Source organism: Monodelphis domestica, chromosome 7 (genome assembly GCF_027887165.1).
Source record: "Monodelphis domestica isolate mMonDom1 chromosome 7, mMonDom1.pri, whole genome shotgun sequence".
NCBI classification, from domain to species: domain Eukaryota; kingdom Metazoa; phylum Chordata; class Mammalia; order Didelphimorphia; family Didelphidae; genus Monodelphis; species Monodelphis domestica.
In genome coordinates, this window is record NC_077233.1 from 184,593,009 (window position 1) to 184,603,331 (window position 10,323).

The window sequence follows — 10,323 nt, forward strand, 5'->3', positions numbered from 1 at the left end:
AACATAAAGAAGGAAACCATAAGTAAATTGGGTAAACACAGAATAGTATACATGTCAGACCTTTGGGAAGGGAAAGACTTTAAAACCAAGCAAGACATAGAGAGAATCACAAAATGTAAAATAAATAATTTCGACTACATCAAATTAAAAGTCTTTTGTACAAACAAAAGCAATGTAACTAAAATCAGAAGGAAAACAACAAGTTGGGAAAAAATCTTCATAAAAACCTCTGACAAAGGTTTAATTACTCAAATTTATAAAGAGCTAAATCAATTGTACAAAAAATCAAGCCATTCCCCAATTGATAAATGGGCAAGGGACATGGATAGACAGTTTTCAGATAAAGAAATCAAAACTATTAACAAGCACATGAAGAAGTGCTCCACATCTCTTATAATCAGAGAGATGCAAATCAAAACAACTCTGAGGTATCACCTCACACCTAGCAGATTGGCTAACATGACAGTTATGGAAAGTAATGAATGCTGGAGGGGATGTGGCAAAGTAGGGACATTAATTCATTGCTGGTGGAGTTGTGAACTGATCCAGCCATTCTGGAGGGCAATTTGGAACTATGCACAAAGGGCAATAAAAGAATGTCTACCCTTTGATCCAGCCATAGCACTGCTGGGTTTGTACCCCAAAGAGATAATGGACAAAAAGACTTGTACAAAAATATTCATAGCTGCGCTCTTTGTGGTGGCCAAAAATTGGAAAATGAGGGGATGCCCATCAATTGGGGAATGGCTGAACAAATTGTGGTATATGTTGGTGATGGAATACTATTGTGCTCAAAGGAATAATAAAGTGGAGGATTTCCATGTGAACTGGAACAACCTCCAGGAAGTGATGCAGAGCGAGAGGAGCAGAACCAGGAGAACATTGTACACAGAGACAAACACACGGTGGTATCATCGAACGTAATGGACTTCTCCATTAGTGGTGGTGTAATGTCCCTGCACAATCTGCAGGGATCAAGGAGAAAAAAACACTATCCAAAAGCAGAGGACAAACTGAGGGAATAGAAACACCAAGGAAAAGCAACTGCCTGACTACAATGGCTGAGGGGACATGACAGAGGAAAGACTCGGAGCGAACACTCTGATGCAAATACTAACAACATGGCAATGGGTTCAAGTCAAGAACACATATGATACCAGTGGAATCACACGTCGGCCACGGGGGGGTGGGAGGGAGGAAAAGAAAATGATCTTTGTCTTTAATGAAAAATGCATGGAAATGATCAAATAAAATACTATAAAAAAAATAAAAAAAATAAAAAAAATGAAGCTATAAGTTGCCATCATAATCATATGCCACAATCTATTTAGCCATTCCTCAATTGATGGACATGTCCTCAATTTCCTTCTTTGCTATGACAATGGAAACTTCTACATTTTAGAACAGATAGGTTCTTTCCCTTTCTCCCTAATTATCTTGGGAAATAGACCCAATAGTGTTATTGTTGGGTCAAAAGGCATATGTAGTTTTATAACTCTTTGGGCATTATTCCAGATTGATCTCCAAAATGGTTGGTTCTCTTCACAGTTCCACCAACAGTGTATTTATAATAGCTCTATTTTTTCACATTCCTTCCAACATTTATCATTTTCCCCTTTTATCATTTTAACAAATCTGATAGATGTGAGATAATCTCTCAGAGGTGTTTTGATTTGCATTTATCTCATCAGTAATGATTTAGTGCACTTTTTTAATTTGACTGTGTTTAGCTTTGATTTTTTATCCCCAAACTGTCTATTTTTTTAAATCATTTTTTCAATTGGTAATGCTCATATTTGACAAAGTTCTTTATATAGCTGAGATATGAGACTCCTCTATGAGAAATTATGAAATTTTCCCCAAATTTTCTGTTTTTCTTCAAATCTTAATTAAATTAATTTTATTACTTACTTAATTATTAATTTACTGTAATCAAAATGATCCATTTTGCATCTCACAATGCTCTCTATCTTTTGTTTATTCATAAATTTTTCTCCTAACCATAAACCCGATAGGCAACATTTTTCCTGTCCTTCTAATTTATTTATGATAAGAGAATTTTTTATTAATTTCTCCTTTTTATATTTAAGAGGAAAAGGAACAACAATATTTTTCAGTTAGAGACCCCTTGCTGTCCTGCTTGGCAGTTGGTGACAGAAAAGTATGGCTGGATGTGGTTAGTGAGTTGCAGACCCTTGGTAAGAGCTTTTGGTCTCTGGATCTCTTGGGGAGAGGAGTGTGTGTGTGTGTGTGGCTTGCTCTCTCTGGACTATTGGAGACAGAGAACTGAATTAAGGTCTTAACAGCCTTATTGATTATCTATTAACTTGGGGAGATAAGGTAGATAGATAGTGGTTATATTATCAGATAGAGAGAGTAGGCAAGGGCTTTAGCCTAGCAGAAGATGCTACCCTCTGGGGCAGATAGACATAGGGTTATGTAGAAAAATTTAGTTAGGATTGGGATCTTGGGTATATTTATACTCTATTATAAGATTACTTTCATTTTCCTCTTTCCTATTTCCTATCTATATTTCCTAATAATAAACTAAGTGTTTTGTGTTTAATAAACTGTGCACTGGCTTTTGATCAAACTCCTGCCCCAAAATTTAACCCTTCACACTTGTGATATATCCCTTTATGTCTAGGTCACATATCAATTTTTATCTTCACACTTGTGATATATCCCTTTATGTCTAGGTCACAATCTTTTTATCTTGGTAAATGCTGTAAGATGTTGGTCTATATCTAGGTTTTGCCAGACTATTGCCAATTTTCTCAGCAATTTTTACTAAAATGTGAATTTTCATTCCCAAAACTTAGATCTTTACTTTTGGCAAAAATAAGGTTACTATAGTCTTTCACAATCATTTGTTGTATGTCTGCTCTGTTCCATTGATCAGTCTTTCTAATTCTTTGCCAGTATTAGATAGTTTTGACAATTATTGCTTTATAATACAGTTTAAAATTTGGTACTGATAGGCCTCCTTCCCTTATATTTTTTTCCCTTAATTCCTTTGATATTCTTGATCCTTTTCTCCTAAATAAATTTTGTTATTATTTTTTCTAGCTCAATAAAATATCTTTGGTTAATTTAATACAGATTTATTTATTTTTAATGTTTTGAGTTTTTTTAACATTTTAAAATTTTTGTTAAAAAACAAATGGCAAAGAATTGGAAATTGAAAGGTTGTCATCAATTGGGGCTTGGCTGAACAAACTGTGGTATATATTGGTGATAGAATACTAATGTGCTATAAGAAACAATAAGCAGAATTATTTCAGAAAAAGCTAGAAATAACTACATGAAATGATGCAGAGTGAAATAAACAGAACCAGGGGAATACTGTATACAGTAACAGAAATATTACACAATGTGTACAAAGGAATGACCATAAGCAAAGAAAAATTGAATTTTGAAGAAATGCCTCAGAAGATGAGCAGATGGAACCCCAGAGGACCTGGGAGGATGGGATGGAATTCCAGCCAGGCTCAAAAGCAGTTGGAAGAAAAAACCAAGATTCTTCTTGTCTTGGGCTCTTTGGAACTGGGAGGGAGAACTACTTGGCTGTGAAAATACCCCAAATCTCTCAATCCTTTTATCTGAGCAGATGAAGAAGATCTAATTTCTCAACTGGTGGCAATCTTTAGGATAAAGACTCTCTTTTTCTCTTAGGGGAACTCAGAGCTTATTTCTGAAGAAGGTTCCCTGGTTCAAACCCTCAGCGTCTATATAGGGAAGATACCTTAGGGATTTCCTCTTCCCCCTGTCCTTTCAGTACCTTTTCAATTCTTTATATCCAAATAAATTAGACATCTTGATTTATAATAGAACTTGAATCAGAATCCATGTGTTAAGAGGGGAACTTCCAAAACCCATCATTTCAAGAAGGAGGCTGAGGGAAAATCTGATTTACCCTTTAGTGTAGTCAGATTGACTACATTAGTAAACAGCTCAACTTGGGGAAAGGGGAGGAAGGAAGAAAGGAAGTGTCACATTGTATTCAATACCCAAATAACTGAACATTGGTTCCTCTTCTTTAAAGTCCCCTTTGCTAATACAAAAATGATCAACTGTGAAAGATTTAGCTACTATTAGTAATAAAATCTGGGACAAGGACTTATGATAAAGAATGCTATCTACTGTGAAATAACTGTTGGATTCAGATGCATATAAAAGTATGTCATATTTCACATTAGTTTATTTATGGTTTTATTTGGGGGGTTTGGTTCTATATGAATATTCTCTTACAACAATACCAATATGAAAATATATTTTGCATGATAATACATGTATGACCAAGATGAAATCTCTTGCCATCTCCAAAAAGGAGGAGGGAAGGAAGGGAGGGAGAAAATTTGGATCTTTCTAATTTCAGAAAACGTTGAAAGTTCTTTATTATATGTAATTGGGAAAATAAAATATCTTTGCATTTTAAAAAATCTAATCTAATTCAAAAAAATATATACATGCTACATATATGCAGGAAAAACAAGAAAAAATTAAGAGAGGGAAGGTACTAGAATTAAAAGAGGTTGGGAAAGGCATCCTGTAAAAGATGAGATTTTGGTTGGGATTTGAGCCCAGTGAAGCCAAGAGGCAGAGATAAGGAGGAACAACGTTCCAGGAAAGTGGGAAAACTGGAGAAAATGTCCAAAGCTGAGAGATGAAGTATTGTATTCCTGGAGCAGCTGTCACTAGATTAAAAATTGCATGGTAGGGAGTAAGGTTTAAGAAAACTGAAAAGGTAGGTAGGAGCTAGGTTGTGAGGGGCTTTGAGTGCCAAACAGAACATTTTGTATTTGATTCTAAAAAGGGTAAGAAGCCATTGGAGTTTATTAAGTGTATGGGGTACAGGAAGTTTCCTTTTCTAAAGCCCTTATTTTTTATTGTGTGTGGTAGCTAATATTAATGGCTAATATTTATATAACCCTTTAAGGTTTTCAAAGCATTTCAAAAATATCTCATTTTATTCTGACAACAACCCTGGGATCTCTGTGCTATTATTATTCACATTTTACAAATGAGGAAACTGAGGCAGACAGTGGTTAAGTGATTTTCCCAACATCACAGAATTAGAGTAGGAATCTGGGTTTGAATTCAAGTCCTCCTGACCCCAGCTCTAGTATTCTATCCACTGTGTTACCTCATTACCTGTTTATGTGTACCTTTCCCTCTCTAAGTTCCAAGAAGGAAGAGACAGTCTTCTAAATGAATTTTTACTCAGGCACAATGCCTAAAACAGCTTTATGCAAAGTAGTATGGGACAAATACTCACTGGGAAGAATTGTTGAATTATATCCAGGGATGAAAAGTCTTAATCAGTCAGGTACCCTTTTGCTTTGAGGTCAATTTCATTAACTCTCCCAGGGTTCCTTGCACACATGAACTGAGAACTCTTTCAGGAGGGATTCTCTAAGGCAGTGGTGGTGAACCTTTTGGAGACCTTAGAGACTGAGTGCCCAAATGGCAACCCTCATGCCAGGTCCCCAGAAGAAGGCTAGTTTTGTAGCCTCAGGTCTCTAGGGTTAGCCATGACAGGTTGAAGGTGTCTTTCTAATGCTATAGGTCACAAACACCTACCTCTGTGCTTCCCACCATGATTTTCAGTTGATTATCAGTTAGTCAGCCAGACTGAATTAACTTGTAGAAAAAGGTTTCTTACTGTGGCCATAGAGTTGGGAAAGTTGGAAATACATTTCCTTGAAAATTCTTTGACACCATTTCCCCCAGGCACAGAGTGCAGGACAAAGTGGGCTAAAGCTTAGAGCATGTGTGGCAAAGGGATAACCCACACTTCCTGGATGCTCTTTTGCTGAAATTCTGGGCTGGATCCGTATCTAGGCTGTCCATAGCTCCTGATGCAGACTCTGCTGTCCATGGTTATTAGCTGATCTGAGGATACTAATGGAAGATAGCAAGTCCTCTGGGTCACTGAAGTCCTTTCCTTAAAGTCTTTTCCAGTGAGATAGTGACTAGGAATGGCATTGAGACCCAAAGCCTGGGGTCTCTTTTCTTCTCCTCCTTCTCCCTCCCCATCACATAGAGATTTGGCTATAATTTTCTTTCCATTTGTTTCCATCCCTTCAGTTCTGTCACCAAATTTCTTCAGTCAATCTGAACACACTTCCTATGCCAAAAAGTCACTGCATCTGGTCAAGGATTTTTTTTTTTCTCATCAAGTCTAGACTCTATGATTCAATGAGAGATTTGTGTTCTTAACTTGTTAAAGTATCCATAGAATTGCATTTTCTCACTTACTTTATTTTTTTAAAAACAATATTATATTTGATCATTTCCAAGCATTATTCATTAGAGACAAAGATCATTTTCTTTTCCTCCCCCCCCCCCCATAGCTGACGCATGATTCCACTGGGTATCACATGTGTTCTTGATTCGAACCTATTTCCACATTAGTATTTGCATTAGAGTGTTCATTTAGAGTCTCTCCTCAGACATGTCCCCCCCACCCCTGTAGTCAAGCAGTTGCTTTTCCTTGATGTTTTTACTCCAACAGTTTGTCCTCTGCTTGTGGATAGTGTTTATCTCCTAGATCCCTGCAGATTGTTCAGGGACATTGTATTGTCACTAATGGAGAAGTCCATTACGTTTGATTATACCACAGTGTATTAGTCTCTGTGTACAATGTTCTCCTGGTTCTGCTCCTCTCACTCTGCATCACTTCCTGGAGGTTGTTCCAGTCTCCATGGAATTCCTCCACTTTATTATTCCTTTTAGCACAATAGTATTCCATCACCAACATATACCACAATGTGTCCAGCCATTCCCCAATTGAAGGGCATCCCCTCATTTTCCAATTTTTGGCCACCACAAAGAGCGCAGCTATGAATATTCTTGTACAAGTCTTTTTCCTTATTATCTCTTTGGGGTACAAACCCAGCAGTGCTATGGCTGGATCAAAGGGCAGACAGTGTTTTAGCACTCTTTGGGCATAGTTCCAAGTTGCCCTCCATAATGGTTGGATCAATTCACAACTCCACCAGCAATGAATTAGTGTCCCAACTTTGCCACATCCCCTCCAGCATTCATTACTTTCCTCTGCTGTCATGTTAGCCAATCTGCTAGCTCACTTACTTTAAAAGAGATGATACAGTTCAATAGATTAACTCAACCATTTATCACCCTTATGCTGGCTTTGCTGAACTGATCCAACAAATGACAAATGATTTCTAACATGAATACAAGTTAAAATTCCTGGGTTTTTTCCCCCTTTGAACTTGTCATTTCTGTCTTTGTGTCATCCTCACTGGGTTTGCACTAGCAGGATTGTGAGTAATTTCATTCATTTTGTGCATTTATATTTTAAATGCCACTTGTATGCAGAGAACTGTGCTATCTAAAAGGGTTTAGAAAGTTTAGATCAAAATCTATTCTCTATCCTCATGGAATTTGAAGTCTAGAATTTGAATGGGACACCAGCAGAGAAAACAATAATACGAAATATCTCAGGGTAAATACATTGGAGAATCTCATTAAAAGTGCTATAAGTGAACTCCAACAGAGAAGGACATAATCATTGTATGATCACTTTCAGTTATGACTGGCTCAAATGTATTTCCCAACTAGTATCAGAGAAGAATTATAATCCCCAGAAACCAGAACTTACAAGGTATCTGAGTACTAACGAACATTTTGTGGCAGCCAAGGTAAATGCATATTTGTAGTATAGCTCCCAACCACTGAATGCCTCTAGGCAGCAGTTAATAAAAGCACTGGCAAACGGAAAAGGAAATAGATGGAGTTACATGGTTTTCATTTTTTGATACTGTGAAACTTGCCCCTCAAATATTGAGGGGTCTTGGTTGAGTGCAAAAGATTATTTATTAAAGGGAAAGTAGTTAGATGTCTGCAAAAGGGACATGTAGCCCAAGAAGGGTCAATTTATGCTTGAGAACTACAAGGGGTGGTAGGAGAGGAGTTGAAGGTGGAGAGAGGGCAGTCTCTTCCAGGGACAGTTAGAGCACAGAAGCAGGATGTTAGAGGACATTTCAGGATGTTAGGTAGCAACAGCTGGCCACAAGCTGGTTTAGGAAGCTTAGGTTACCTCTGGTAGAGTTTGAGATGGACAACTCACAGGTGAAGTAAGTGCCTCACATGAAGTTATATGGGGTGTTCAGGGAGGACTCTCACCTCTGGGGTGTGGGCTTCCAGGGACCTTTTCAGGGCTGCTCACCTAGTATAGGTGTTTACCTTTCACCCAACTCTCAGCTGTGGCTCCAAGAAGTTGTAGCATATGAAGCAAGCACACCCTGGTAAAACTGTCTTGACAGATGAGCTAAACCAAGTAGAGAGTAAGCAACCTACCCAAGCCTCCTGCATCATCACCAGTTCTCTTGACTTTTGTCTTTCCACTGAACTTGGATGACTCTGGAATAAAGAGAGGGGCAGATGATTTTGTCATATCTACCATTGAGGCAAACAATGAAGTCAAAGTTTGTGTGCTGTTGGTATGACTTTCACAAATACCGTCAAGAATATAGGGCCAAAAAATTGGAAAATGAGGGGATGCCCTTCAATTGGGGAATGGCTGAACAAATTGTGGTACCTGTTGGTGATGGAATACTATTGTGCTCAAAGGAATAATAAAGTGGAGGAATTCCATGGGAATCAGAATGACCTCCAGGAATGCAGAGTGAGAGGAGCAGAACCAGGAGAACATTGTACACAGAGATGGATACACTGGCACAATCAAATGTAATGGACTTCTCTACTAGCAGTAACACAATGATCCAGGACAATTCTGAGGATCTATGAGAAAGAACACTATCTACATCCTGAGAAATAATTGTGGGAGTAGAAACACAGAAGAAAAACAACTGCTTGATCACATGGGTTGATGGGGATATGATTGGGGATGGAGACTCTAAATGATCATATTAGTGCAATTATCAATAATATGGAAATCATTCTTGATCAATGACACATGTAAAATCCAGTGGAATTGTGCATCAGCTATGGGGGTGACAAGAGGGAAAGAACATGAATCATGTAACCATGGAAAAATATTCTAAATTAATTAATTAAATAAAAAATTTCAATTAAAAAAAAGAATATAAGGCCACCTACATGCCATGGAAAATATATCAGAGGAAGATTTTGTTGTCGGGTCTTATACCTAGACCATGAGGTTTGCTTGCCTTTTTGATGGATGGGTAAAAACACATCTACTCCAATATATCTCTCTGTCACCAAACTTTCATTCCATCCAGTCATCCACAAGGGTACCAAGGCCTCTCAAGCATAGGTATCTGGCAATCTGCCCTGCCACTGCTCCTCTCTGAACCAGATATATTAATCCTTTGGACCTAGACTTCTAAAAATCACCCCTCCCTCCCATCCTGGAGGAGTTAATCTTCTCCCTTTGGGGAATATGACCTGGGATCCAGGTATTCAGATTGGTGGGATGAAAAATACTAAACTTGTATTAAATCTAGCTGTTCCCAGACAATGCTTTATATCCCATTCAGTAATCCAACATTATACCAAGGCCTATCCAATACAAATACCTTGTACTCTTCTCTCCCACCCACCCCACTTCTGCCTCTTTCTCTTGTTCTGGCAGCAATAATCAAATAAATACTGTCATTGCTCCTTAAAGGGGTGTGATAATCTACTTCCAAATGTCTCCACTCCAAACCTGTATGACAGCCCAGATCTAAACTCTCCTCCCTGCACACTATTCTCCTATCATGTGTTATACTTCCCTATTAGAATGCAAAATCCTTGAAGCCAGGAACTGTCTCCTTTTTGTGTGTATACACTATGCTAAGTACAAGGCAATTGCTTCATAAATGTGTTCTGCCAGGTCAGACCAACCCCATTTGTGATTTTCTTGGCAAAGACACTGGAGTGGTTTGTCATTTCCTTCTCTAGCTTATTTTTCAGATGAGGAAACTGAGGCAAACAGGGTTATATGCTTTGTCCAGGATCACATAGGTACCAAGTGTCTGAGACTGGATTTGAACCCAGTTCTTCCTGACTCCAGGCCCAGTGCTCTATCCATTGTGCTACAGCTACCCCTGATGGACTGATTACAGGCCCTTCATATATGTTTGTTAAAATGACTCATGAGTTTTTAGTGATATTCTAATCCACATGCAAAACTTTATGATTTCTATTTTCCTCATCCTTTCTATGAGAATACTTTTTCTTTTCTTGGTAAATCAAAAGCAGGTATTCAGCACATATTATGTGCATGGATGTCATGAGTCCTCTTAAACTTGCAATTTCTGTGAGGTAGTCAGTTGCTAACCTGCTTTCTTGTTTCAGGACCTTCATCCCTAAACACTCCCCTGCCCTGAG